Raw genomic sequence first — 17,412 nt, forward strand, 5'->3', positions numbered from 1 at the left:
TCTCTAATATGGGGTTATTAGCTGTCTTACAAGATTGTAGTGATTTATTAACTGATTCCAATATGCTTTGAAAGTATCTGATGAAAAGCATAATATAATGACAAAATATTACAGTATGTGGTGTATTGCAGCAGCTTACTTTGCAATAAACAGAACTGCTAATACCTCTGTTGCAAAAGATGCATTTAAAATATAAACCCAAAGGATTCTGATTCTGATGTGTGACACAAACTGTAAAGCCAAGATTCATTCTCTTAGATCAGAGTGTAATACAGCCTCTCTCCGCCTTACAAACCGGTTACAGACCAAGCAATTTGTACTAACTCGGTTTGTTCATAAGTCGGACCCCATAGAGTTACCACGCGACCGCGCTGTTCATAAGCACAGATCGCGTTTGTAACTCGGGGTCATAAATGTTGTAAATGGCGGACCAACTGCAAATGGTCATAAGTCGACCATTCACGACTCGGGGACCGGCTGTAGTGGGATCCCTTTGTCAAATTCTGTGCCCAGATCTTAATGCACTAATGCTTCTCAGGATTCACCTTTCCAGCTGCAGGACACCACAGGGTATAGAAGCCAGTGGAAGAGTGTTATCTTTCCAAGCTGTAGCCTTATTTGTGAAAGGGCTAATCTTGTTAGACAGCGCTGGTCTCCTTTCGAGAAAAATCTGATTTGGGGATTTTAATTGCAGGCAGCCAGTTTCTGGTTCTATTTTTACACCTATTGGAAAAGTATCAAAGTTAATTTCTTAGTGGAGGAAATCATACTTTAAAATGTGCCATTATGAGGAAATGACTCCCTGATGTCTTTGAGTCAGTGCTTTGTTTCTTGTTAGAAGCATCTTCTGTCTTCCCTGATGAGCCTGGCTCTTGTTTTCAGCGACTGGTTTACTTTAAGATGCTTTTGATCCTGTATTCATTAAAACTTGATTCTGCTGCTTCCCACCAGCCCTAATGGTCTGTGAAATTATTTCTGTTTCTCTAAGCTGCTGTTAACTCTGCCATCACTACAGAGCAGAGGAACTCAAAACATTGTCAAAAGTCCTCCAATTTATTCAAACCCATTTCTCTCCACAAACAAAAATTAATCTTCAATGTTATCACAGCAATCAGTTTTAGTGGAGAAGTGGAACTGGGTGGAGAAAAGTCTAATAGGTTTTTATCTCTACTGTTTTCCCCTGTGCAGGTAGAGGAGGAGAATTGGACAAAGGACTAGGAAACAGAGAATGATTTAGCTGGGGCAGGAAGACTTGAATGAGAAAGAGAGAAGAGGGGCTTAAACGGAAAGCCATTAATCAGGATTAAAAACAGAAGAGGGTAAGAGAAAAAAAGTGAATGAAGAATGAGATGAGAAGGGAGTAGGGGACATTGAAGGGAGAGGATCTAGGAAAGTAATAATGTTTATTTAAAATTTCACCTGGGTTCAGGAGGAGGTGGAGGAGAGTGAAGGTAACTAAGGAAAGAGATAAGTATCAGAGGGGTAGCTGTGTTAGTCTGAATCTGCAAGAACAACAAGAAATCCTGTGGCACCTTATAGACTAATATTTATTGGAGCATAAGTTTTCATGGGCAAAGACCCACTTCGTCAGATGCATGGAGTGGAAATTCCAGATGCAGGTATAAATATATAGGCATAAGGAAAGAGTTCCAATCAAGAGCAAGGCTAGAGATAAGGATGTCAATTCAGTCAGGCAGCATGAGGCCCACTTCTTGCAGCTGATGTGGAGGTGTGAACACCAAGAGAGGAGAAACTGCTTTTGTAGTTAGCCAGCCATTCACAGTCTGGTTTTAATCCTAAAATGATAGTGTCAAATCGGTAGCTCTGCAGTTTCTCTTTGGAGTCTGTTTTTGAAGTTTTTTGTTGCAGAATGGCTACTTTTAAATCTGCTGCTGTGTGTCTAAGGAAAGAGAGAAATGAACTTGTCATCTTGCAGGGAAAGGGGGCAAAAAAGAGAAAGAACAAGGGGATGAAAAAAGACGACATGGATTCCACAACCTACTCAGCTTGGTTTTAAACTCCTAAACTGAAGGTGCTAAGGTACACGGGGGTGGCCCATGTGCCTAGGCAAACTAGGCAGTTGCCTAGGGAGTCGGTGGCCCGTGTGCCCCGTGATTACGTCACGGCCATTGACGGCCGTGCAGGCGGGAGCGCTGATCATGCCTTCCGCCTGGGGCGCCAGCTGCCGCAGCCGGCCTCGGGCAGCTCCTGAAGGTACACAGCTTTGCAAGGAGCACAACTTAGTTAGGTCCCACTTTCTTTTTCACTAATGGAAAACCCTCATGTATGTAAATATACACCTTTTAAATAGAGAATAAAACAAAATTCATATCTGTTCCCACTTACACAGATTATAACGAGCATAGTGAATTCCAGCATCCATCTTAAAGAATTTGAAGAGGATTCTATTTTGTCCTTGTTCAGCTAATCAGTTGCTTTTTATTGTTTTGTTTCCTCAGTAACAATGTCTTACAATAGGTCAAGAATGGCATTGGGTTGTTCTAATCAAAAGCTGGCGATCTAACATTCAGATGCTTAGCTATATTTGATAAAGGTGACAAACTGTACCTTTAGGAAAGGGTAAGTTCCTGCAGTACAGAATGCAGTTCATTAATAGAGAGCTTGAGATATTTGGGATGTCATAGCATGCCATTTAATAATGATGTTAAAAGAAAATTAAGGTTGCAAAGTCAAGCACTCAAAAGATAGGAAATGCCAGAATTAAATTTCTCCAGGCAATTTCAGTTTGGCCGTTGTGCACATATACACTTTCATAGAAGATGTGAATGACTTTGAATGATAGTCTTTAATTACACAATCACATGTTATTTTGCCCCATGAGTACCCAATCTCTTTTAGTGAACTAGTAGTTGTTTAATACTTCTATTTAGCATTCACTTTGAATGTGTGCCTCTAGGCTTTAACACATACCAGGCATACTTTTCACTGAATAAAAAATTAATTTCCTTCTGGGCATTTGTTTGGTGGGCTGACCACAGTGGCTGCGCTATTCACAAATATTAATGAGTTTATCTTCACAGTACCCACATGAGATGAGGTAATAATACTATTCCCAATTGACAGCTGGGAAATTTGAAGCACAGGGACAGATTACACGTTTAACAGTTTTTGGCTTTACACTAGTTTTGGGTAGCCAGTTTGAAACACAGAGCAGGGCTGGGCATGATGTGATCCGGGGCCAGATCCGGCTTGCGGACGGCATCTGGCCACTTTCTGTTTATACCCTGCTGCCTGTGCCACCAAATCGTACACAGCAGGATCCTATTTAAATGCTCCTGGCTCCTGGCCACAGCACTGCTCTGGCAGGGGCTAGAGCTGCCTGCCTTTTAAATTGCTGCAGCTGCCAGGCAACACATTGGTGGTGGGGCAGGAAGCCGTGAGCCCTTTGCTGTGTTTTTAATTCAAACCCTCCAGCCCCAGACAACTTGAGGGTGGGGGTATTGAGGCTACCGGGCCTGTGTCTACACTGGCAGGTTATTGCACAAGAGCATCGTGCGTAAGAACAGGTCCACACTGCCATGTGCGAAAAGTGCTTTTGCGCAAGAGCATCCATGGCAGTGTGGAACTGTTCTTACGCACGATGCTCTTGTGCAATAACCTCTCTTGCACAAGAAAGCTCTGATGGCCATGGTAGCCATAGGGCTTCCTTGCGCAAGAAACCCCTGTCGCGTGTCCACACTGCCCTCTTCGCAAGAGGACTTACACCTGTTAGAAAAGAGCGTAGCTCTTGCGCAGGAAGCCTCTCTTACCACGCTGTTCTGTAAATCTTCTTGCGCAAGAGCGAGTGGGCAGTGTGTACGCGTTGCAGAAGAATGGCTGTTCTTGTGCAATAACCCACCAGTACAGACATAGCCCAAGGGCTGCCAGGTGTCCGGTATTGGCCCAGACAGTCCAGTACTTTCGGCTTCTGTCTGGTAAAAAAACAGAAAATACCGACATGTAAAATGTCTGGTATTTTCTGTTTTTGTCAGATGGAAGGCCGTTTGGGACATTCTTCCCCTGCTGTATCTGGTGTGGTGGGGAGTGTGGGATTTAATGGTGCTGTGACATTTGGGGGGGGGGGGGGGCATGGGGTTTTTTTGCTCAACAACTTTGGTCCCCACCATATTCAGTATTTTTTGTGAAACTATCTGGCAACCCTAGCTAGACCCAACCTCACCCCTTCCACCCCAGGGGGTGGAGCCAGCCCTTGACTATGTACCAAAATTCATTAAGTGGCCCCCTTGTGAAAATGATTGCCCACCTCTGATGAAGAGCCTTATTTTCAAGAATACAGATATTTCATACTTGGCTCCCATCGATTGCAGTTGCAAAAAATTCGGACTGTTCACAACTTCAGCTCTACACTAGGGGTCTCTCAGGAGGCCCCCATAAAATGAGCACACTGTTAGTGGTCACCCGTGAAAAGTTTGGTTTAAAGTGATTTGTCCAGCATCTGAAGAACACCGTGGCACAAGCAGGAATCAAATCCAGTTCTCTAGGGTGGCTTTTGAATGCCTTGACTATGAGGCTCTGCCCTCTCTTCCTTGCCTTATTCATATAACAGGTTCTCTGAACCAGGATGAACCTCCATTCTGTGCACCAAATGAGGAAGGGTCAAATGGAACAAATAATATGAGCTCACGTAATTAAACGCCCATAACGCAGATTTCTATTCTACTAGAAGATTTACCTGGCGTTGCTCAGGCCCTTGACTCAATTTTTGTTTCATGTGAAACATTGCTGTGGAACTGGGCTAGGGATGAGGGGCTCAGGATGCAGGCTGCCCTGGGGGACTACCCCAGCCCTCTCTCATTGCAGCAGCTTGAGGGCCAGGTGAGAAGCACTTCTCCATAGTTGCTGCAGCATCATTGGGCACGGCTGGGGAGGGGTGCATATCTCTTGGCTGGGGCAGGTCCAGGTGAGGAATGCAGCTAACTGTGTACTTCCCCTTACTCCCTGACGATGGGGAACAGCCAGCAATGTTAGCTGGGGAGCTTCAGACCTTCCCTCCCTGAAGGGCATGTGGGGAGCGGGAAGCAGGGGCAGTCCTGGATGGAAGAGGAGGGCATGCTCCCACCCAGCCCTTTTCACCTTTCTGGTGATTATACGGAAGAGAGACAGTTAAGAAAAGCAATCCGATTCCAGGCACATCCCATTTTTCTAGCACAACCAAACCCTTACCTTGCTCTGAGTTAGGCCAAGAGGAAACTGCAACCGAATTCAGTGGTCCTAGGTCTTACTGCTTAGGAGGACTTCTTGACTGAACAGACAGACCAGCTCTCTAAAATATATCGTAGAGATATGAGCTGCATCAGTTGACAGCAGAAGGCGTCCTATGCAGGACTAGCTCAGGGGTCTCCAACCTTTTTAACCACAAGGTCACTTTTTTCAATTTAAGTGCAAATGTAACATCTCCCTCAAACCCAAATACCCTTGCCCTGCTTCCTTCTTGCCCTTTCTCCGAGGCCCCGCCCCTGGTCCGCCCCTTCTCCAAGGCCCCGCCCTGATCCACCCCATCTCCGAGGCCCCGCCCCTGGTCCGCTCCTTCTCTGAGGCCCCGCCCCTGGTCCGCCCCTTCTCCGAGGCCCCGCCCCTGGTCCGCCCCTTCTCCGAGGCCTCACCCTGCTCACTCCAGCTCTCTTCCTCCCTCATAGGGTGGCAAGGTGTCCGGTAAAAAAAAAAACCCAGAAAATACCGGACATGTAAAATGTCTGGTATTTCCTTTTCCCCCACCTCAGATGAAAGGCCACTTGGCGGGGGCAGGGGGAGCATGGAGCATGGGGATTTAAAGGCACAGTGACTTTTCTTTTTGCGCGGAGGTTTGTTTATTTATTTTGCTCAACCAACTTTTTCCCACCACGTTTGGTATTTTTTGTGAAAGTATCTGGCAACCCTATGGGTTCGTCTAGACTACATGCCTTTGGCAACAGAGGCATGTAGATTAGGCTACCCGGCATAGGAAAATGAAGCGGCGATGTAAATAATCACCGCTTCATTTAAATTTAAATGGCTGCCACGCTGAGCTGATCAGCTGTTTGTCGGCTCAGGGCGCTAGTCTGGACACTCCGCGGTCGACATCACAGACATTTTTCGACCTCCCAGGTAAACCTCATCCCAGGAGGAATACCTGGGAGGTCGACAAATGCCTTTGATGTCGACCACGGAGCGTCCAGACTACCGTGCTGAGCTGACAAGCAGCTGATCGGCTCAGCGCGGCAGCCATTTAAATCGCCGCTTCATTTTCCTATGCCGGGTAGCCTAATCTACGTGCCTCTGTCGCCAGAGGCATGTAGTCTAGACGAACCCTATGAGTCCCCCATTCTCACTCACTTGCACCAGACTGTGATAGGAGCTTGGGGTGCAGGCTCTGGTCTTGGGTCAAGGGATTTGGAGTTTGGGAGGGGCTCCGAGCTTAGCCCAGGGTGGGGGTACAAGCTCTGGGAAGGAGCTTGGATATAGGGAGACTCATATCTGGGGTAGGAAGTTGGGTGCAAGAGGAGGTTCAGGGCTGGGACGGGTTCAGGAAGCAGGCTCTGGCTGGGCATCATTGAACTGCGATGGCTTCCGGGTGCTGGAGCAGCGAGGTTAAGGCAGCTCACCCCTGTCCTGGCCCTGCACCGCTCTTGAAAGCAGCGGCCTTTCCAACAATGGCTCCATGTGCTGCCCCTCATCTACAGGCACTGAGCCCATAGCTTCTACTGGCCACGGTTCCCCATTACTGACCAATGGGAGCTGCAGGAGCAGTGTCTGCAGGCAAGGACAGCGTGTGGAGAGCCCCTGCTCCGCCTCTCTCAGGGGCTGCAGGGACACGCCAGCCACGGCCAGGAGCAGCGGTTACCACGGGGATGATTACTGCAGCCACGCCAGGTTAGGCACGTTAGAATGAAATGTAAGTGAGAGAGGAATGAAAATGATGAAATGCACAGGCCAGTCAAACACACCACCCTTTGCAAGCAGTCAAAGTAGTAACAACAACTCATGTATGTGATGGGTCCGGAGATGTGAGTGAAGGACAGTGTGTGTTTGTGAGAATGGCACACACACACACACACACACACAGTGTGAGTGTGACACAGATTGGCATTGACAAGTTCCCTCCATCCCTTCTCGCTGTGTGGAGATAGGGTACAGAAGTGGGGGGAGAAGGGACACCCTGACATCAGTGCCCCCCTCCAACTCGCTGCAAGCCGGAGGCTCCGAGGAAGGCAGCTCCAAGGCAGAGGGCAGGGGCAGCATGACAGTAGGTGGAGGGCAACTGAAGTTCCAGCTCTTGATAACTTCCCTGGCCGAACCAGTCAGGATCACCTGTCAGAGGCTCCAAGATCGGCTGGTAGATCCCGATCTCGAGGTTGGTGACCACTGGACTAGCTTCTATCAAAGTTAGCCATTTGACAGCTCTCCTCTCACCTGCACGCCATATAGCTGAGTTCATCCCCCCCCCCCATTGTTCCACAGATGGGAAAAGTTAAATGACATGCTTTGACATCCAGAATAAATATGTTCAAAGAACGTTACGGTTGCGAAGTCGAGCACTCAGTGGGTAGGAAGTGGTAGAGTTAAATTTCTTCAGGCAACTTCAATTTGGCCTTTCAGTCTATTAGGGTGCTTGTATATGTGGCTATTTGTGCACTAGGAACTGAAGAGAAAACTTTTTCACGCAGGCCACCAAAGAGCAATTCAACAGCACTAGCCATTATCAGCCTGAGCAGGAACCATCACATTGCAGAACTCCTAGTGGCTAATGAAAACGGGGCATTACCTGGGAAGCACATTGTCTCCAAAAGCTCTAAACATTCGTAGAAGATTAGGGTTGGATGCGAAGGCTACACAATCACGCAAGTTCAGAGCCCAGTCTGTCTTTCTGCATTTCTGGAGCAGTAGGGTGAGGTAATGAACTCAGCTGTTAGGAGCGCAGGCGAGGGGATAAAGTGTAAGTGCATTGCTGCCAAATGACTAATGTAATAGACGTTAGTTCTGCATAGGATTGCTTTCTGCTGTCAGCTGGTGCTCCCACAGTCTGGCCCCAACTGCAAGGCTGAGGCGAACCTCCATCAGAGAGATCTCCTCTTACAGCAGAACACACAAAATGAAAGTTGTGATTTTTAGAAAGACTTCCCAATGCAGGAGGACACCTGGGCTGTGTCTAGACTGGCCAGTTTTTCCCGGAAAATCAGCCGCTTTTCCGGAAAAACTTGCCAGCTGTCTACACTGGCCGCTTGAATTTCCGCAAAAGCACTGACTTCCTACTGTCTGAAATCCGGGCTTTTTGCGGAAATACTATGCTGCTCCCGTTCAGGCAAAAGTCCCTTTTGCGCAAAAGGGCCAGTGTAGACAGCTGAGATTTGCTTTCCACAAAAAAGCTCCGATCGCGAAAATGGCGATCGGGGCTTTTTTGCGCAAAAGTGTGTCTAGATTGGCCACGGACGCTTTTCTGCAAAAAGTTCTTTTGTGGAAAAGCATCCGTGCCAATCTAGATGCTCTGTTCCGTTAAAAGCATTTCCGGAATATCATGCCAGTCTAGACGTAGCCCTGGTTTCTATACAAAACCCTCCCTTTCCCCACAACTCTTCACTGTGACTGTTCTATAAACTCATCAGCACACTTATGGAAATCGTCTCTCGGCTTATTTTCCACAGACCTTGCCACCTTGACTAACCAACACATTTCTCTAATCATCACTCTCCAGTGAAGGAATGCCTCCCGCTAAGATGTGGTTGGACAGAGCTCATTATCAGTATTGCCGGCAGAACTGTCCCTGTGATGCATCTCATGTGAGACACTGTATTTTTGTACAGTGCTTAGCAAACTAGATTCTGGTCTATGACAGACGTCTAGGCACCAAGGGGAAATAAGTAATAAATAAGAATAGATGTGTTTTTCCCTGCAGACTATCTTATACCTTTGTTCTGGCTAAGGTGAATTGATATTAAAAAGTTATGTATATTTATACTGCATGTGGAAAACATACTGTAAAGTGTTCTTTTAAATGACCATTGTGAACCAAATACAACGTCCAACAAATTTCTATGAGAACATGTACATGTAGAAATAATTAAACTAGACTAAGAATAAAAACTACAGGATTGTATACACGTAGGTATACGCTTACAGTGAACCCTCCCCAGGACAGTGTGGGGAAAACAGAAAAAAGATGTTTTCTTAATTATGAGATGTTTCACATAGATTGTAAAAAGTGAAATCAATATTTATAACCTTTAATATCTCACCTGTGACATCCAGCTGTCTCCGTCTCAGTGTGATGTAATTTTCTTTGAGACACCTATTTTAAATGCTCATTATTTCTTATTTGAATCATATTTTAGTTTGCATTCTATAAATCCAGGCACAAAACCGCTCCAACTGAGTGTGTCTCCATCCCAGTAGTTGCTGAGAGTTGTCCAGGACTCCCTATCACAAGGAATAGGGACTCACAGTTTGAGGTTAGACTCTCAATCTTGCCTCCCCTGGGAACTAGTAGGGTTTTTAATTTATCCCTTTCCTTTTCGTGCTGTTTTGAAGTTCTCATCTACATCCTTATGACTTATGAGGAGAGGCTGAGGGACTTGGGTCTGTTTAGTCTGCAGAGGAGAAGAGTGAGGGGAGATTTGAGAGCAGCCTTCAACTTCCTAAAGGGAGGTTCCAAAGAGGATGGAGAGAGGCTGTTCTCAGTGGTGGCAGATGGCAGAACAAGGAGCAATGGTCTCAAGTTGCGGTGGGAGAGGTCCAGGTTGGATATTAGGAAAAACTATTTCACTAGGAGGGTGGTGAAGCACTGGGCTGGGTTACCTAGGGAAGTAGTGGAGTCTCCATCCCTAGAGGTGTTTAAGTCTCGGCTTGACAAAGCCCTGGCTGGGTTGATTTAGTTGGGGTTGGTCCTGCCTAGAGCAGGGGCTGGACTTGACCTTCTGAGGTCTCTTCCGGTTCTATGATTCTGTCCTGCATTTTGTGGAAATAAATAGGAATTCTTTAAACATACTCTGCTGTTCTGCAGAGCCATATGGGAGAACTAGCTTTGGTAGCAGTTCCCAGTCTCCTATTTCTTGGGTCAGCAATTCATTTACACCGTCTGAGGAAGAGGCACTTTGCATCACATTGCTCTTAAGCGTCAACACAGAGAGTCCAAAGGGAGTTGTTCCTTCCAGTCTCCCAGTGGCAAGGTAGTGAGGAAACTCATAGAACAATGGAACCAACACAAAACTTCAGTTGTTTAACTGTCAAGCCACTAAGCAGCTGCCTGCAAAGCCAACCTGAGATGGGGAAACCCTCCAGTCAGATATAAACCAGGCTTTTTAGCCTCTCGCTAGCAGTGTTCCCTCTAAGCTGCTCCGCGGCACAGCTTCCCAGGTGAGTAATCAGCCCTGCCCAGGCTGATTGACTAGGCAGGCTGATGAGCCACCTGTGAAGCTGCACTGCAGCGCAGCTTGGAGGGGACACTGCTCACTACTGCTCACTGAAACAAAAGGAGCTGAAATACATTCAAAAGAAACTTGGTAAGTTCTCTGCACCCTTGGTCTTGTGTATCAGGTTTTTAGTCTCTCTCACTGCTGCTCCTCTTAGAGATGCTGGATGCCCCAAAGGTTGTGGAATAAGCCCCAGTGAAATTCAGATGTGATCTGTTGGGAATGGAAAGCGAGTGTGCACACCCCACTCCATTGCTACTAGAAAGGGAGATCGCGGATGACAAGGGCAGTCCCTCACCCGAAGTGCTGTGTCAAAGCTCCTGTTTCAATGAGGTGGATCCTGCACTTCCAGGCCGATTTGCTTGCCTCGGAGGCTCACAGCAGCCCTCAATTTTAGGCACCACACCTAGGGCATCTGTGAGGGGGCGCGAGGGGGTCACTCACCACCGTAGCGGGGGTCCGTCATCTGTCCCCGGAATCAGTCCATTCCGTCTGGCCAGGCCTCCGCTCACGGGGCGTTTCCCCTCTGGACCCCTTCCAGTCACGTATGTCTCTTCGCCACACTGCCCTCCGGCAGTGCCCAAGTCACTCGCTCTGAGCCCCCCTTCCGGGGGTTGGTGTCTCTCCAGCAGGCCTTGCCACAGGCCTAGCAGGCTGGCCAGTTGGCTGGCTGGCTGGCTGGCTGGCTGGCCGAGCGCCCTGGCCCAGCCTGGCTCTCTAGCCCTGCCCTAGCTCCAGGGAGCGTCCTGCTCCCTCGGCAGCCAGGCTCACACTGCCTGTGCTGAAGCAGCTCTTCCCCTTTATAGCTCCCAGCTGGGCCTTAATTGGCCAATGCCGCCCAGCTGGGCTGAATTCCCCGGGCCTGCTCCAGGCCAGGGTTTGGCTCTTAAAGGGCCAGTGCAGGGCAGCTGCCCTGTTACAGCATCAGTTTGTTGAGCTCTTTTCAGCATTGGCCAGCATATGATATAAGGGGAAAACAACCTCCACAGCCTCTTCCCCAAGTGGGTATTGTGAGAAACCCAGGCCCACCCTCTACTCTGGGTTCCACCCCATGGTTCTGTAATAGCAGCTGCCTTGTGAGTCCGTAACACCTGCTGCAAGACCCCAGGCTAGTTCCCCAGACCTTCCTTTTCTCTGATTCGTCCTCTTAGTGTTCACTTGCTGCCTGTCTTCCTCCTGTTCCTAGCCGTGCTTTCCTCCACCCTCTCAGCTGTACACACCCACCAACTGCAGGAAAACTCCTTTTCAGCTGGGTCCCTAATTAGCCCCAGGTGTCCTAATCAGTCCAGGCTGCCTAATTCTGCAAGCCTGGTCAATTAGCCCCAGGTGTTCAACGGCCCCAGATTGCCTCTGCTGGTTCTAGACCGGCCCCTCCCTCTTACTCTGGGAACAGAGATCTCCTCAGTCTGAGGTGGCAAAGTCTGCAGACGCTATTAAACTGCTCAAGGAAGTTAAGACCAAAGCAGACTGTGAAGAACTTCAAAAAGATCTCACCAAACTAAGTGATTGGGCAACAAAATGGCAAATGAAATGTAATGTGGATAAATGTAAAGTAATGCACATCGGGAAAAATAACCCCAACTAGACATATAATATGATGGGGGCTAATTTAGCTACAACTAATCAGGAAAGAGATCTTGGAGTCATTGTGGATCGTTCTCTAAAGATGTCCAGGCAGTGTGCAGCAGCAGTCAAAAAAGCAAACAGGGTGTTAGGAATCATTAAAAAAGAGAGAGAGAATAAGACGGAGAATATCTTATTGCCCTTATATAAATCTATGGGACGCCCACATCTTGAATACTGTGTACTGATGTGGTCTCCTCATCTCAAAAAAGATATACTGGCATTAGAAAAGGTTCAGAGAAGGGCAACTAAAATGCTGAGAGGTTTGGAACGGATCCCATATGAGGAGAGATTAAAGAGACAGGGACTTTTCAGCTTGGAAAAGAGGATACTAAGGGGGGATAGGAGAGAGGTCTATAAAATCATGAGTGGTGTGGAGAAAGTGAATAAGGAAAAGTTATTTACTTGTTCCCATAATATAAGAACTAGGGGCCACCAAATGAAACTAATGGGCAGCAGGTTTAAAACAAATAAAAGGAAGTTCTTCACACAGCACATAGTCAACCTGTGGAACTCCTTGCCTGAGGAGGTTGTGAAGGCTAGGACTGTAACAGGGTTTAAAAGAGAACTAGATAAATTCATGGCGGTTAAGTCCATCAATAGCTATTAGCCAGGATGAGTAAGGAGCGGTGTCCTTAGCCTCTGTTTGTCAGAGGGTAGAGATGGATGTCAGGAGAGAGATCGCTTGATCATTCCCTGTTTGATTCACTGCCTCTGGGACAGCTGACATTGGCCACTGTGGGCAGACGGGGTACTTGGCTGGATGGACCTTTGGTCTGACCCAGTTTGGCTGCTCTTCTGTTCTTAATATACCTCCCCTCCATTACTTTTTTGTAACCTGATCTGACCCTATCACAGCACCTAAAATGGGTCCTGTTTATAGGTGGCCCAGCAGTAAGATTGTGGAGGCAAGGATTTCCTTTTTGTTTTGTGTTTGTATGTCACACAACACAATAGGCTCCTAGTCCACAACTGGGGATGTAAACACTGAGTCTCTTGAACGAGAAAGGGTTAAAAAGTCAACTCCTTGGGGGCAAAAGATCAACGGTATAGGGACAGGATGAGAGTCCTACTATGGAAAGAACAATTTTAGCAGAGAATGCACAAGGCTCTAACCAGTGGGAGCCTCAATGGGTTGAAACTGCTGCTATGGACCACAAATAGTCTGATTTGAGTCCCAGCTGCTGTAGTTTGTGTGCACACTTGATGGGGAGGAGGGAGGAGTGCAGAGAAGGAACTCATCCAATTCTCTAAATTCACTATTTTGTCTGATCACCAAATGGCTCACAAAAGGAAATATGTTTGTGCACATGTAATCGATACAAGGACTCACACTAGCATTCTCTTCCACCTATCCTATCTCCTAGAATTGGAAGGGACCGTGAGAGGTCATTGAGTCCAGTCCCCTGCCCTCACAGCAGGACTAAGTGCCTCCCTGACAGATTTGTCCCAGATCCCTAAATTACCCCCTCAAGGATCGAGCTCACAACCCTGGGTTTAGCCAGCCAATGCTAAACCCACTGAACTACCCTTGCCCTCACCTACTACAGAAGCCCTGAAAGGGCCACCCTGTCTGTGCTGGCCCTCTCGGTCACTACTAGTCTTGGCTCCATCTCAGCTTTATGTAATTTACTTGAATATGATTCCAAGTAGAAGCACATAAATCCCCAAATCATTAGTCACTTTTGAAAAATGGTGACCATAAATAATCAGTGGCAAAGATCACTTTGCTGTCCGTTCAAAAGTTGTCATTGGCTATCTAATGTACTGTATCATGCCTAGAAAAGGATCCATCCTATAAAGCCAGGTGTATCCTTCATTGACTGTATAGTCATACAATAGCACATTGTTTGGAGAGAGTTTAAAGCCATAACTATTTAAACACAAGGCTGATGGAGTTGCAGGGGGGACTAAAGAATAAAAGGATGAAAAGGAAAGCTGCCAAGCTGTTCCCCCTTGTGGATGCTATGTTTCAGTCAGCTTTAAAATAAAACTTCACCTTTCTTAGCTCACATCAACCAGTTCCTCCCAGAGGGACCATGCACACAAACACTCCAGCAATGTAACCGGCTGTTTATTCTGTGTATGTGCATGGCTCGTCTCAGCTCCCAAGAACTGACAAGGCTCCTAAGAGGATCCTGCTAGAAGTGCTTTTAAAAACAATGCCTGTGGCTTCTGCTGTGAATGAAGCCAGCTGATTACCTTATACAATGACAAGAGAATAGGCAGGTGTGTGTGTATATATATATATATATGCACACATACAACAGAATGGATCTCATCCTGGAAATATAGTGAAGAATCAGTATTTGGTCTTCATGACATTTTCACTAGTGCATCTCAGGGAGAGTCGAGACTATGTACACACAATAACGGAGGAAGACCTAGATTCCCAAATTTTAGTTCTCCTGTGAGCCCATAGACTTTAGAAATAAAAGTATATTAACCAGAGACCCTGGGTGCGTCTAGACTGGCAAGTTTTTCCGCAAAATCAGCTGCTTTTGCAGAAAAACTTGCCAGCTGTCTACACTGGCCGCTTGAATTTCCACAAGAGCACTGACTTCCTACTGTCTGAAATCAGTGCTTCTTGCGGAAATACTATGCTGCTCCCGTTCGGGCAAAAGTCCCTTTTGCGTAAAACTTTTGTGCAAAAGGGGCCAGTGTAGACAGCTGAGATTTATTTTGCACAAAAAAGCCCCGATTGAGAAAATGGTGATCAGGGCTTTTTTGTGGAAAAGCGCGTCTAGATTGGCATGGATGCTTTTTCACAAAAAGCGTCCGTGCCAATCTAGATGCTCTTTTCCGAAAATGCTTTTAATGGAAAACTTTTCTGTTAAAAGCATTTGCGGAAAATCCTGCCAGTGTAGACACAGCCTGTGTGTTCATATGTAATACTGACATGCTTGAAAGAAGACTGCCCCTTACTGGTGATTTACTAGTTGTCCACAAAAAACCCACCTCTCAGGGATGGGCAAGAATACAGTAGCATTAGCGGTTCGCTGGGGTTAGCGCCTGCCGCTATATTTACATGCATGGCCGAAGGCACCGGTGATTGTAGCTTTCATTGGCTGTGGGTTGCCATTGATAACAGCAGGAAGTGGCACGGACTCAGCTACTGCTTCCCACGGCTCCCATTTGCTGGGAACAGTGATCTGTAGCCAACAGGCACTGCGGTCCCCAGAACCTGTGGCTGTGCAGGTAAATAGAACAGTGGGGTCTGACCTGGTGAACCGGGTTTAGCCTACAGGCCGGTATTTGCCCTCCACTACTCTATAGGGGGCTCTTCGTGACCTACCGGATTGATTGGCAGGGATTGATCCAGCAGAGGTTGATTTATCATGTCCAGGATAGATATGAAATCAACTGCTGAGGACTCGCCCATCCACTCTGGTGTGCCCCGAAACGAGAAGAGTAGGCAGAGTCAGCGGGAGAGCGCGAGCTGGCGACTTACCGCTGTAGAGATGCCATGGTCAGCAGACCTAACTGTGTCAGCTTCCGCTGTGCTAGTCACATAGCTGAAGTTGAGAGTCAGGTCAATGACCCACCATAATATGGACAAAGCCTAGCATGATACTCAGAAGAGAGGGCAGTAAAATGGGGATTTGCTAACTTGTCATCTTGATAGCGAGAGCATCCAGTGTGCTCTGCACTTGCTGTTGGCTTCCAGTCTAAATCATGCACTTGTCAGCACCTCTGCCAACTCACTTATTAAAATCCATTTCCAGCCCCTTCCAGCTGTCTAGCTCCACACATATAGTGAAGGCAGCTGAGTTTAGGCACGTCTTCTGTGCCTCTCCTTCAGCAAACACAGTCACTCAACAGATAATACCTTACCTGTGACCAGACTCCACTGCCAAACCCTGCAGCCAGCCTACTGCTTATTGAAGGGTTGTTTTTAAAAGATATTCTGTTATCCCAACAACATAATGGTATCTAGTTGGCTAGTTTTCCTGGGAATTGCAGCGTGTACCTGGCAAACTCAACAGGAGCCTGAATCTTATGTACCTTAAAAATGTGCCAGTTTGTCTGATGGAGCAGCAGCCCTGGCTCTACGGAGCTTGTTGGCTGGGGAGCAAGCAACACTACAGTGTATGCTGTTGGGTAGGTGCTTGTACCACTATTGGTGCCTGAACCCCCTGGCTACGTCTAGACTGGCAGGATTTTCCAGAAAAGTTTTCCCTTAAAAGCATTTGCGGAAAAGAGCATCTAGATTGGCAGGACGCTCTTCCGCAAAAGCACTTTTTGCAGAAAAGCGTCCGTGCCAATCTAGACGCGGTTTTGTGCAAGAAAGCGCCGATCGCCATTTTCACCATTGGGGCTTTTTTGCACAAAATACCACGTTGTCTACACTGGCCCTCTTGTGCAAAAGCATTTGTGCAAAAGGGCGTTTGCCCGAATGGGAGCAGCATAGTATTTCCGCAAGAACAATGACAATCTTACATTAGATCGTCAGTGTTCTTGCGCAAATTCAAGCGGCGAGTGTAGACAGCTGGCAAGTTTTTCTGCAAAAGTTGCTTTTGCGGAAAAACTTGCCAGTCTAGATGCAGCCCCTGTGTAAACGGCTTATTCTCACAGAGCTCAAGGGCCAGTCTACACAACAGTAGTTTTAAAGGGAAAGTGCCAGAAACTGTAGCAGAACATGGAGCCAACCTAGAAAAATTTTACTGCTGCTCCAGGTTCCTCCAGCATAAATGTCTGGAGTCTTACCTCCATGTTTCTTCAAGGGGCATAGGCCTACTCCACCTCCCTCCACCTGTGTGAGTTTTTTTCCTTGAAAGGAGGAAGGATGTCCTTGTAATTAAGGGGGGACATGATAGCGGTTTCCAAATATCTTAAAGGGTGTTGCAAGGAGGAAGGAGAAAATTTGTTCCTCTTGGTTTCTGAGGACAGGACAAGGAGTAATGGGCTTAAAGTGCAGCAGGGGAGGTTTAGATTGGACATTAGGAAAAAATTCCTAACTGTCAGGGTGGTCAAATATTGGAATAAATTGCCAAGGGAGGTGGTGGAATCTTCCTCTCTGGAGATATTTAAGAACAGGTTAGATAGACATCTGTCAGGGATGGTGTAGACGGAGCTTGGTCCTGCCTTGAGGGCGGGGGGCTGGACTCGATGACCTCTCGAGGTCCCTTCCAGTCCTATGATTCTATGAAGTGATAGAAACATAGCCGTGTTAGTCTGGTGTAGCTGAAACAAAAAACTGCTACATAGTCCTGTTTCTTGTAATTAAGGTATTGGAATGGAAATCAAGAGAGCCAACTCCCGATTTTTAGCTCTGGCATAGGCTCCTTATATGGGCTGAAAGTCGGTTTCTCTATGGCTCTCCTCATGAGCCGGTGTGGGCAATAATTTTTAATGGGGGCTGAGGGAGAGGAGAGAAGAACACGCT

The sequence above is a fragment of the Pelodiscus sinensis genome, chromosome 29 (genome assembly GCF_049634645.1).
Source record: "Pelodiscus sinensis isolate JC-2024 chromosome 29, ASM4963464v1, whole genome shotgun sequence".
In the NCBI taxonomy this organism is placed as follows: Eukaryota; Metazoa; Chordata; order Testudines; family Trionychidae; genus Pelodiscus; species Pelodiscus sinensis.